Source organism: Trichosurus vulpecula, chromosome 5 (assembly GCF_011100635.1).
Source record: "Trichosurus vulpecula isolate mTriVul1 chromosome 5, mTriVul1.pri, whole genome shotgun sequence".
Classification (NCBI taxonomy): domain Eukaryota; kingdom Metazoa; phylum Chordata; class Mammalia; order Diprotodontia; family Phalangeridae; genus Trichosurus; species Trichosurus vulpecula.
This window is the reverse complement of record NC_050577.1, coordinates 219561489-219573720: the sequence shown is the minus strand read 5'-3', so window position 1 is coordinate 219573720 and position 12232 is coordinate 219561489. Positions and strand designations below refer to the sequence as shown.

Genomic DNA, 12232 nt, shown 5'->3' with positions numbered 1-12232 from the left:
CACAACATAAAGGATGGTAGGGACAAAGGGGAGAAGCTTAAACACTAAGAAAATTTGAAAAGGGAGATGTTTTCCAGCTGGGGTTGGGTGGAAGAGGAGCACACAGTATCTGTGGGGAGAAAAATAGGTTGACTTGGGTCTGCGTGAGCCAACACCACTGTGTGGGTAAAGCAGCTAATTAAGTCTTTGAAGACATTTTCACATACGTGGGTCCATTTATCTCCCAAAGGCTTGGCAGGGTTTAAGACAGTTTTGTCTTTCTTGCCTTTTTGGTTCCAGGTCTGCTGCAATTAGATGTGCTCGAATGAAGTCACTTAATGGTTGGCAATAGCCAAGTAATTCTTGACCAATCTGTAAGAGTCATCAGCAGATCCCAGACAAGTTCTAAGCCTCTAAGATTTAATAGGTGTGGCCTTTGCAGGATAGGTGCTCCCGGCCTGCTGGGAAACAATGTGGCTCAAACAAAGCTCTGCACCCTGGGCATTTGTCAAGGGGCAGCTTCAGACCCACTGAGAGCTCAAGGGAGGAGCCCTAAAAGAAAGGGATGATTACGAGAGACAAGAAAAAAAGGGTGTTCCCAGCAAGAGAGAAGGGCCCAAGGGCAGCATCAACATGGAAAACAGATCCAACGTCAAGGAGCAGCTCATCATGCACAGACTACATAAAGAGGAATAATGTGAAGAGCTTGGCTAGAGCCATCAAATTCTAGGCCACGGAGTGCAGGTCTCCTGAAGGTCTCTGAGCAGGGGAGTCACCTGTGGTCACATCTGTCTGGGCTTTAAAAAAGTTTTCTCGGAAGCTAAGGAGATGGATTACAGAAGAGAGACCACTTCAGGCATCCAAGTAAAGATAACGAGGGCCTGAGCAGGGGGGTGGGAGGGTGAGGGAGTGTGTTAAGCCCCTGGGGATGCGCCCTAAGAAGTGATGATGAAGATGAAGAACCCATCATGGCATGCTGTTCAGCTGACATGAAGAATATACTGAGCCCAGTGAGGGCTTCTCTCAGAAAAGAGCTCAGGAGCACACCTAGCATCCACCTACTTTTAGAGCAAAACAGAATTGTTTTTCTTTTACTTTGTAGCTTCGCTTTTTAAAAAACAGTTACAGTTTCCTTCAAAATTTTCCAGGCATAAAAACTCCAGGGACTAAAAGCTTAAGAATCACAATGTGAAGCCAAAGAGGCAGCCATATTGAAAATTACATGGAACTCAGTGTTCCGGTCGATCATCTTTTGATAATATACCACACAAGATGCAATTTGTGTTCCCTGGCCAAGAAGCTCAGCCTTGCCTGTGTCCATGGGATTGGTCAAAGGCATGCTGATTTACTAAGTGCACAGACAAGGAAACAACAGATTTTTTTCAATATTTTTATTGTTTAAACAAAAGAGATGTAAGCCACATTCCTTAAAATTTTGGACCCTAGAGTCCTTTCCCAGGCTAAAATTTCTGCAATACATTTCACATTACTCAGAAAAAGACAAATAGAAGTGCTTTTCCACAAAGCACTAAATCATGCGTGCAAATAAAGGGGTAAAGTGTCTATACCCTTTGACCCAGAGATTCCAGTGCTAGACAAAGAGATCTTGCTAGGCAAGGGATCACTGACAAAAAGAAAGCCTCCATGTAACACCAAAATATTTATAGCAGCCCTTTTTGTAGTAATGAAGAACTGGAAACAAAGCCCACTGCCTGGGAATGGGAATGGCTTAAAAAACTGTGGTACAGAAATGTAAGAGAATATTACTGTGAATATGACAAGAGAAGTCTGAAAAGGCTTACATTAACTGATATAAAGTGAAGTAAGCAAAGACAAAAAAGTACACAATGAATATAGCCATGTAAATAAAAAGTACAACCACCACAAAATAATCAAGAATGAATGCTGCAAAATTATAAAAAATAAGTTTGGCCTTAAAGTTGAGACATGAGAAGACATCTCCCCCAACTCCTCTGCAGAGGTTGAGGGTACACAGGTGTGGCACAATGCATATAAAATAATTTTTTCGATGAAGTGATCAGTTTTGAGTTTTTCCACCCCTCTTCTTCATATAAAAAAAATCCTCTGTTATAATGGATGGCTCTCTGGCAGGGGGAAGGATACAGAGAGAACTCTAGATGATGTAAAACAAAAAGACGGCATTAAAAATCACTTTTAAAAAGAATTAAATTATGGTACAACTATTTAAGTGGCATGTGGATGTTGGAAATTTCCTTTGTAGTTTGGAGTTATAAGCTAGAGAATTCAAAAACATCCCTTAGCCCACTTCTTATAACACCCAAATTAAGAATGAAGCTGCCAGCTAACTCACAAAAATTGCGCAAGTCATCTTTATTCTCCAATCCTGGGAAAGATTAGTAAATTTGAAAAAAAAAAAAAAAGTAATCATCATGAGGCAGTGAAATAATCCATCTTTATTAGATTATTATATACAACACTAAAAACCAAGATTTCAGGCCAACTTCTAAAACAAACAAGTAACAAGAATATCAAAGGCCTAAATGCAAGTGCTAGACTATCAATGCTTCGAAATTAAGTTCTGGGGGGGCGGAGCCAAGATGGTGCCTGGAAAGCAGGGACTAGTGTGAGCTCCCCACCAAGTCCCTCCAAAAACCTATAAAAAATGGCTCTGAACCAATTCTAGAACTGTAGGACCCACAAAATAGCAGAAGGAAACAGGGCTCCAGCCCAGGACAGTATGGATGGTTGCTGGGTGAGGTCTTTCGTGCACGGAGCTGGGAGCAGAGCGGAGCCCAGCATGGGCTGTGTGGACCAACCAGGCAAGGAGCCAGGCGGATCGTGCCCTAGCGCCCTGAATCAGTGAGCTGTGGCAGTTACCAGACTTCTCAACCCACAAATACCAAGGACAACAGAGAAGGTTAGTGGGAAAAGCTGCTGGGGACAGGGTGATAGAGTTTGTGGTTCAGCCACCACCCCAGGGGCAGCGGAGGTGGGGCAGCTACAGAACTACAGCTGGAGTTGCTTCCAGCCCCAGGCCCACCTGGTGGGAAGAATTAAGTGGCGGATCAGAGCAGGAGTGCAGAGCCTGCTGAAGATCTAAGTCCAGTCCAGGTTGGGGGTTCTTGGGGAAGGAGGAGTGCTGGTGTGGCAGAGCTGGCTGTAATAGCTCTGAAATCAACAGCACATCCCCCCAAGGTTGGAACATAGTACTCTTTACAAGCAGTCATACCCCGCTGAAAAACTCAAGGGTCAAGTAAGTTGGCTGGGAACATGGCCAGGCAGCAAAAACGCACCTAGATTCAGTCTCAGACTTTGGAATCTTTCTTTGGTGACAAAGAAGACCAAAATATACAGCCAGAAGAAGTCAACAAAGTCAAAGAGCCTACAACAAAAGCCTCCAAGAAAAATATGAATTGGGCTCAGGCCATGGAAGAGCTCAAAAAGGAGTTGGAAAAGCAAGTTAGAGAAGTAGAGGAAAAATTGGGAAGAAAAATGAGAAGGATGTGAGAAAACCATGAAAAACAAGTCAATGACTGGCTAAAGGAGACCCCAAAAAATACTGAAAAATACACTGAAGAAAACAACACCTTAAAAAATAGACTAACTCAAATGGCAAAAGAGCTCCAAAAAGCCAATAAGGAGAAGAATGCCTTGAAAGGCAGAATTACCCAAATGGAAAAGGAGGTCCAAAAGACCACTGAAGAAAATACTACCTTAAAAATTAGATTGGAGCAAGTAGAAGCTAGTGACTTTATGAGAAACCATGATAACCATAAAACAGAACCAAAGGAATGAAAAAATGTAAGACAATGTCAAATATCTCATTGGTAAAACCACTGACCTGGAAAATAGATCCAGGAGAGATAATTTAAAAATTATTGGACTACCTGAAAGTCATGATCAAAAAAAGAGCCTAGATATCACCTTTCAAGAAATTATCAAGGAGAACTGCCCTGATATTCTAGCGCCACAGGGCAAAATAGAAATTGAAAGAATCCACCGATCACCTCCTCAAATAGATCCCAAAAAGAAATCTCCTAGGAATATTGTCGCCAAATTCCAGAGCTCCCAGATCAAGGAGAAAATACTGCAAGCAGCCAGAAAGAAACAATTTGAGTATTGTGGAAACACAATCAGAATAACCCAAGATCTAGCAGCTACTACATTAAGAGATCGAAGGGCTTGGAATACGATATTCCAGAGGTCAATAGAGCTAGGATTAAAACCAAGAATCACCTACCGAGTAAAACTGAGTATCATGCTCCATGGCAAAATATGGATTTTCAATAAAATAGAGGACTTTCAAGCTTTCTCAGTGAAAAGACCAGAGCTGAATAGAAAATCTGACTTTCAAACACAAGAATCAAGAGAAGCATGAAAAGGTAATCAAGAAAAAGAACAAGAAAAAGAAATCGCAAGGGACTTGCTAAAGTTCAACTGTTTTGTTTACATTTCCTACATGGAAAGATGATGTGTATGATTCATGAGACCTCAGTATTAGGGTAGCTGAAGGGAATATGCATATATATATATACATATACATATGTATATATATATATATATGTGTGTGTGTGTATGTATGTATATATGTGTGTGTGTATATATACATAGAGAGAGAGAGAGGGCACAGGGTAAGTTGAAGATGAAGGGATGATATCTAAAAGAAAGAAAATCAAATTAAGGGATGAGAGAGGAATATATTGAGAGAGGGAGAGATAGAATGGGGTAAATTATCTTGCATAAAAGTGACAAGAAAAAGCAGTTCTGTAAGAAGAGAAGAGAAGGCAGGTGAGGGGCAATGAGTGAATCTTGCTCTCATCAGATTTGACCTGAGGAGGGAATACCATACACACTCAATTGGGTATCTTACCCCACGGGAAAGAAGGAGGAAGAAGACAAAAAAGTGGGGATGACAGAAGGGAGGGCAGATGGGGGAGGAGGTAATCAAAAACAAATACTTTCGAAAAGGGACAGGGTCAAGGGAGAAAATTGGATAAAGGAGGATAGGTTAGGAAGGAGCAAAATATAGTTAGTCTTTCACAACATGAGTATTGTGGAAGGGTTATACATAATGATACGCATGTGGCCTATGTTGAATTGCTTGACTTCTTAGGGAGGGTGGGTGGGAAGGGAAGAGGGGAGAGAATGTGGAACTCAAAGTTTTAAAAACAGATGTTCAAAAACAAAAAAAAAAGTTTTTGCATGCAGCTAGAAAATAAGATACACAGGCAAGGGGGCGTTGAAATTTATCTTGTCCTACAAGAAAGGAAGGGAAAAGGGGATGGGAGGGGAGTGGGTGACAGACAGGAGGGCTGACTGGGGAACGGGGCAACCAGAATATACGCCATCTTGGAGTGGGGAAGAGGGTAGAAATGGGTAGAAATTTTGTAATTCAAACTGTTGTGAAAATCAATGCTGAAAACTAAATATATTAAATAAATTGAATTTTTAAAAAAAGCTAAGCTCAAAAAAAAAATTAAGTTCTAGGATCTTACTGAAGTCTTACTTAATTAAATCAAATCATAATTTTGATTATACAAGATGGGGAGAAGGAAGGAGTGGGAGGAGGAAAGTTGCTTCAACCAGGCCAACAACAGCTGCTGACTCATGGGGAACACCTATTCATGTACACAGCCAGAAAAAAAGAGGAGGAACCTCAACAGAAGTGGAAGGCCTCTGAAAAGTTCCAAATGATGCACCCAACCCCCAACAGCTCTGGAAAAGAGATGTGAGGGAAAGAGGGACCAACATTTAGGGTTGGCTCCATGACAAATGTTGATTTTGTTACCTAACTGTTCACTTAAAAGAGTCAAGGTGAGATAATGTCAATTCTTTCCCAGAAGATGAAAAATTTTTTCCCTTTCCAATCCCATGTTATCTAAAAACCTCTTAAATTCTTGGAATTTCTGCTAAGACTCTCAGAGGTGACAATGGCCATCTTTAAATGACACTGGTTTCACTATTAAGATATCCTTGACTAGAAGAGAGAGGAAGCATAGATAACATAAGACAAAAGACTTTTAAATACCACCTTCTCTACTAATGACACATCTGTGAACCTATGATCAGGATGGTGTTTTGAGGGAGAAAAAAAGAGGCCAAAAAGAAAGCACCACAGTATTCTCCACCTGTCAGCTAATGCCATAGGCAAAAATATGGGGGTCAAATGAAAGTACTAAAGAAGAGACAGGGCAACCGTGGAGTCAGGAGGACCTGAGTTCAAATTCAGCCTCAGACACTGGAGACTAACTAGCTGTGTGACCTTGGGTGGGGGGAAAGGAGAGAAAGAGAGAAAAGAAAGAAGGAAGGACGGAAGGAAGGAAGAAGAGGAAGAGACAGGGGCTACAGATTCAGAGCCACCATTCTCCCCTTAAAGATTTCTCAATTTATTTTCTCTCCAAAAGTCCACTTTTTCAGTGATAAGCAAGAAAAATGTATTCTTATAGCCCCTGCCCTACCTCTGTATCAATGCACAGTCCTAACTGGAAGTAAGGGACAGCTTTCTATCTTATATCCAGGCTTAGATCAAATGCAAGCTACTCTCTTTGGAACCTTGCTAAATGAATTAAAAGCACAATTTATGCCAAAAGCCCCATATTTTCCCAAAACAATAATAATGACAATAATAGCTAGCATTTAAATAATTTAATTTAATTTAATTTAATTTAATTTAAATAATTAAATAATGTGCCATGCACTACAGTAAATACTTACAAATATCTGATCCTCACAACAACCATGGGAGGTCGGGACAATTATTATCCCCATTTTACAGCTGAGGAAACTGATGCAAACAGGTTAAATGACTTGCCAAGGTTAACACAGCTATTAAGTGTCTGAGGCCACATTTGAACTCAGAGTCTTCCTGACTCTGGGCCCAGTGCTCTACCTACTGTGCAACCTAATTTTTTACACAAGTTCCTTTGTTCTCAATTGTATTTACTTATAAGGGTTATCAAAGGATCTAGTTCCTAATCCAAGTCCTCCTTTCCTGTTTTCCAAGGGCAGTAATTACTCATAAAATAAAGGACATTTTCCCAGATAAGGAGATGAACTAAAACAAGGAGACAGAAACATAGAACACCCTCTTGTGGAAGATCCACTTCTGCCCACAAAATGAGAAAAAAAGAGGGTCAAAGAGAGGAAAGCATACATCAAGTGAACATAAAGACATAAGAAACACAGTGCATGTCTGCCCACAAATTGTATTTTTTTTAATGTTGGGCTATCACCCCATTCTAACTTTACAACCTAGTATATAACACTCCTGGAAAAGAGTGAAGTCCCATTAAAAATTAATTTTAAGGAAATAAAGCCATAAAATCACAAAAACCACAGAATCAGCGTTGACAGGGAGTTCAAAGGTCATTCCTATGCAGGGAATACTCTCCATCTTTACCTTTGCCTCTTGGAAGTCTAACTGCATTCATGATGCATATCAAGGGCCAACTCAATCCTGCCAATTATTAGAGTTTGCCCAGTCCCACAAAAAAAGTTACTTTGTACTCACTTTCCATATATTTTGTGCTCACTTCTCTGTGTACACCTCGTTTCCTTCAGTAGAACATAAGCTCCTTGAGGGCTGTGGCCATTTTTTATTTTGTCTTTTGTATGCTCAGGGTTGAGCCCAATGCCTGCCAAACAGTGAGCACTTAATCAACGCACAGTGGCCATAGCCCACCTTTGCTAGATCTCTGCTACCTCCAGAGGCAATCAATTCCCAATTTGGGTAAGCTCTAACAGTTGGGAACACTGGACTACACTGGAATTTCACTGTAATGAAGAAATTCAAATTTAAGTTCAGAATATCTAATTATAATTCAAAGAAACGTTTATTTTTTTTTTCAGATTAACTATGATCAATTATGTCCTCCAATGGATCAGCAGGCAATTATTCTCATGAATGTGATTAACACAGAGAACAATACCAGATTTTGCCACATTTTCTTTTTCTCCTGACAGAATCAACTACTTCTATAGCTGATTTTTCTTCTTGAAAAGAAAATTGCCTAAATTTCCTGTCTCCTTATGAGCCATAGCTGTGGGATGGAAGCTTCTTCATAATGATCTAGTCCATTTATGCACATGCTATTGTCTACAACAATGAGTATGACATAGACAAACAGTGCAAAAAATATCATGGGACTGGATTACTGATAGAAGCAAATTGGGCTATAAAAATAAAATATGATTGTTGTTAGCTACCGTCCAAGAGTTTGGAGATTTCAATGAAATTTGACCTCTACTCAAGCCCGGTAACAATAATATATGATCTGTCAGCACTTAACCATTCCATGGACCTTCTTTCTCATCATTAAACTATACACTTAATTAGTGCCAAAGCCAGTGGAAGGATAAGAGATTGTGTTAAAAAAATTAATAAATCAAGCTCCAAACAATGCGTCTCATGTTGTAACTAGGAGATCTTGCCTTCGATTATAAATGCTATTATTTTAGTAACTAACAAAAGCTCTAACAAAGAGATTGAGCTGGGTTTTCATCAGTTTACTAACAATACCTGTACAGGCCTGTACAGTTTACAAAGCTTTCACATGCACTATCTCATCTCATCTTCACAGATGAAATGGCAGCTCATATATTCTTTCCTTCAGAAAGCAGCTGTGAAACAGTGGAAAGGAAGTGAGATTTGGAGCCAGAAGACCTTGAAGGCTGAGACTTTCAAGTCAAGTAACTTCTTTGAGTCTCAGTTTCCTCATTTGTAAAATGAGGTTAATAGTATTTACAAATATTTACCAGAATACAATATTGACAAGGTTATCAAAAGGTCCAAATGAGATAATCTGCTTTGTAAATGAAAGTTCTGTCACTCTGTCAACTACTTTAAGGGAAATATACTATCAGCACACCAAAGGTATTGAATAAGAACAGGGAAGAGAGAGAATAAACACAAATGTTAGTTTTGATCAGATTATACATACATCACATCATAACAAGTTTCAATGGAAATATAAACTGAGTACAAGTGACAGAAAGTTCATTATTTAAAAATATGAATGCTAAACGTAACTTAGTAAGACATGAAAAGACATAATCCCTACATTAATATAACAGAGGACGGGGGCGGAGCCAAGATGGCTGCTGGTAAGCACGGACTAGAGTGAGCTCCGTACCCGAGTCCCTCCAAAAACCTATAAAAATGGCTCTGAACCAATTCTAGAACGGCAGAACCCACAGAACAGCAGAGGGAAGCAGGGCTCCAGCCCAGGACAGCCCGGATAGTCTCTGGGTGAGCTATATTCCACACGGAGCTGGGAGCTGGGAGCTGGGAGCTGGGAACGGAGTGGAGCAGAGCCCAGCCTGAGCGGCGTGGACGATCCAGTCGAGAAGAAGGGCGGAGGGGGCCCTAGCGCCCTGAATACGTGAGCAGTTACCAGACCCCTCGACCCACAAACACCAAAGACTGCGGAGAAGGTTAGTGGGAAAAGCTGCAGGAGTGGAAGGAGTTCGCGGTTCGGCTTCCAGCCCCGGGGGCAGCGGAGGTGGGGCAGCTACAGCTGTTGTTACTTCCGGCTCCAGGCCCACTTGGTGGGAGGAATTAAGTGGCGGATCACAGCAGGGGTGCACAGCCTGCCGAAGATCTGAGCCCAGTCTGGACTGGGGGTCCTTGGGGAAGGAGGAGTGCGGCTCTGACAGAGCTGGCACCTCCCCCCCAAACGTAGAACATAGAACTCTGTAATCTACAAGCAGTCATACCCCACTGAAAAACTCAAGGGTCAAGTTAGTTGGTTGGGAATATGGCCAGGACGCGAAAACGCGCCCAGATTCAGTCTCAGACTTTGGATTCTTTCTTTGGTGACAAAGAAGACCAAAACATACAGCCTAAAGAAGACAGCAAAGTCATAGAGCCTACAACCAAAGCCTCCAAGAAAAACATGAACTGGCCCCAGACCATAGAAGAACTCAAAAAGGATTTGGAAAAGCAAGTTAGAGAAGTAGAGGAAAAATTGGGAAGAGAAATAAGAAGGATGTGAGAAAACCATGAAAAACAAGTCAATGACTTGCTAAAGGAGACCCAAAAAAATACTGAAAAATACACTGAAGAAAACAACACCTTACAAAATAGACTAACTCAAATGGCAAAAGAGCTCCAAAAAGCCAATGAGGAGAAGAATTCCTTGAAAGGCAGAATTAGCCAAATGGAAAAGGAGGTCCAAAAGACCACTGAAGAAAATACTACTTTAAAAATTAGATTGGAGCAAGTGGAAGCTAGTGACTTTATGAGAAACCATGATAACCATAAAACAGAACCAGAGGAATGAAAAAATGGAAGACAATGTGAAATATCTCCTTGGAAAAACCACTGACCTGGAAAATAGATCCAGGAGAGATAATTTAAAAATTATTGGACTACCTGAAAGCCATGATCAAAAAAAGAGCCTAGATACCATCTTTCAGGAAATTATCAAGGAGAACTGCCCTGATATTCTAGAGCCACAGGGCAAAATAGAAATTGAAAGAATCCATCGATCGCCTCCGCAAATAGATCCCAAAAAGAAATCTCCTAGGAATATTGTTGCCAAATTCCAGAGCTCCCAAATCAAGGAGAAAATACTGCAAGCAGCCAGAAAGAAACAATTTGAATATTGTGGTAACCCAATCAGAATAACCCAAGATCTGGCAGCTTCTACATTAAGAGATCGAAGGGCTTGGAATGCGATATTCCGGAGGTCAATGGAGCTAGGATTAAAACCTAGAATCACCTACCCAGCAAAACTAAGTATCATGTTCCAAGGCAAAATATGGACTTTCAATAAAATGGAGGACTTTCAAGCTTTCTCAGTGAAAAGACCAGAACTGAATAGAAAATTTGACTTTCAAACACAAGAATCAAGAGAAGTATGAAAAGGTAATCAAGAAACGGAAATTGCAAGGGACTTACTAAAGTTGAACTGTTTTGTTTACATTCCTACATGGAAAGATGATGAGTATGATTCATGAGACCTCAGTATTAGGGTAGTTGAAGGGAATATGCATATATATATATGCATATATATATGTTTATGTATATATATAAGTGAATGTGTATGTATGCATGTATCTATGTGTATATGTATGTATGTGTATGTATGTGTATATATATATGTAAAAGAGAGAGAGCAGACACAGGGTGAGTTGAGGATGAAGGGAAGATAGCTAAAAGAAATAAAATGAAATTAAGGGATGAGAGAGTAACTTACTGAGAGAGGGAGATAGGGAGAGATAGAATGGGGTGGATTATCTCCCATAAAGGTGGCAAGAGGAAGCAGTTCTAGGAGAGGAGGGGAGTGGGCAGGTGAGGGGGGAATGAGTGAACCTTGCTCTCATCAGATTTGGCCTGAGGGGGAATACCATACATACTCAGTTGGGTATCTTACCCCACAGGAAAGAAGAGGGAGGAAGATAAAAAAAAAAAAATAAAAGGCAGGGGGATGATGGAGTGGAGGGCAGATGGGGGTGGAGGTAATCAAAACAAACACTTTGGAAAGGGGACAGGGTCAAGGAAGAAAATTCAATAAAGCGGGATGGGTTGGGAAGGAGCAAAATGTAGTTAGCCTTTCACAACATGAATATTGTGGAAGGGTTATACATAATAATACATGTGTGGCCTAGGTTGAATTGCTCAACTTCTTAGGGAGGGTGGGTGGGAAGGGAAGAGGGAAGGGAATTTGGAACTCAAAGTTTTAAAATCAGATGTTCAAAAACAAAAAAACTTTTTGTATGCAACTAAAAAATAAGATACACAGGCAATGGGGCGTAGAAATTTATCTTGCCCTACAAGAAAGGAAGGGAAAAGGGGATGAGAGGGGAGGGGGGGTGATAGAGGGGAGGGCTGACTGGGGAACAGGGCAACCAGAATATACGCCATCTTGGAGTGGGGGGGGAGGGCAGAAATGGGGAGAAAATTTGTAATCCAAACTGTTGTGAAAATCAATGCTGAAAACCAAATATGTTAAATAAATAAATTGCATTAAAAAAAAAATATAACAGAGGACTTACTTTTTTATTATTTCCCTGCTAAAACCTTAGCAATTAAAAATACATCTCAACAACAAAATGTTGCTTAGCATCTGAAGAGATGAGGAAAGGAGCCATTCCAAACACAGAAAACCTAAAACACTTCCCTGGGAGGCAAAAGCAGTAAGGACAGCTTACTGACGTAGAACGCATTCTCCTCTATGTGACTGGCCAACTTCTTTCAGAAACAAATAGGGACACCCACAGTGTGCTACAAAGGCCATAATGCAACGTTCAAGACTCTGAAGCTGACATA

At 40.6% G+C, this 12232-nt stretch overlaps 1 protein-coding gene across 1 annotated transcript in view; it reads right to left on the bottom strand.

Annotated features, from left to right (window-relative positions):
* NDUFA12 (NADH:ubiquinone oxidoreductase subunit A12) overlaps positions 1-12232 on the bottom strand; it is a 28320-nt gene that overhangs the window by 534 nt on the left and 15554 nt on the right. The window lies entirely within an intron of this gene.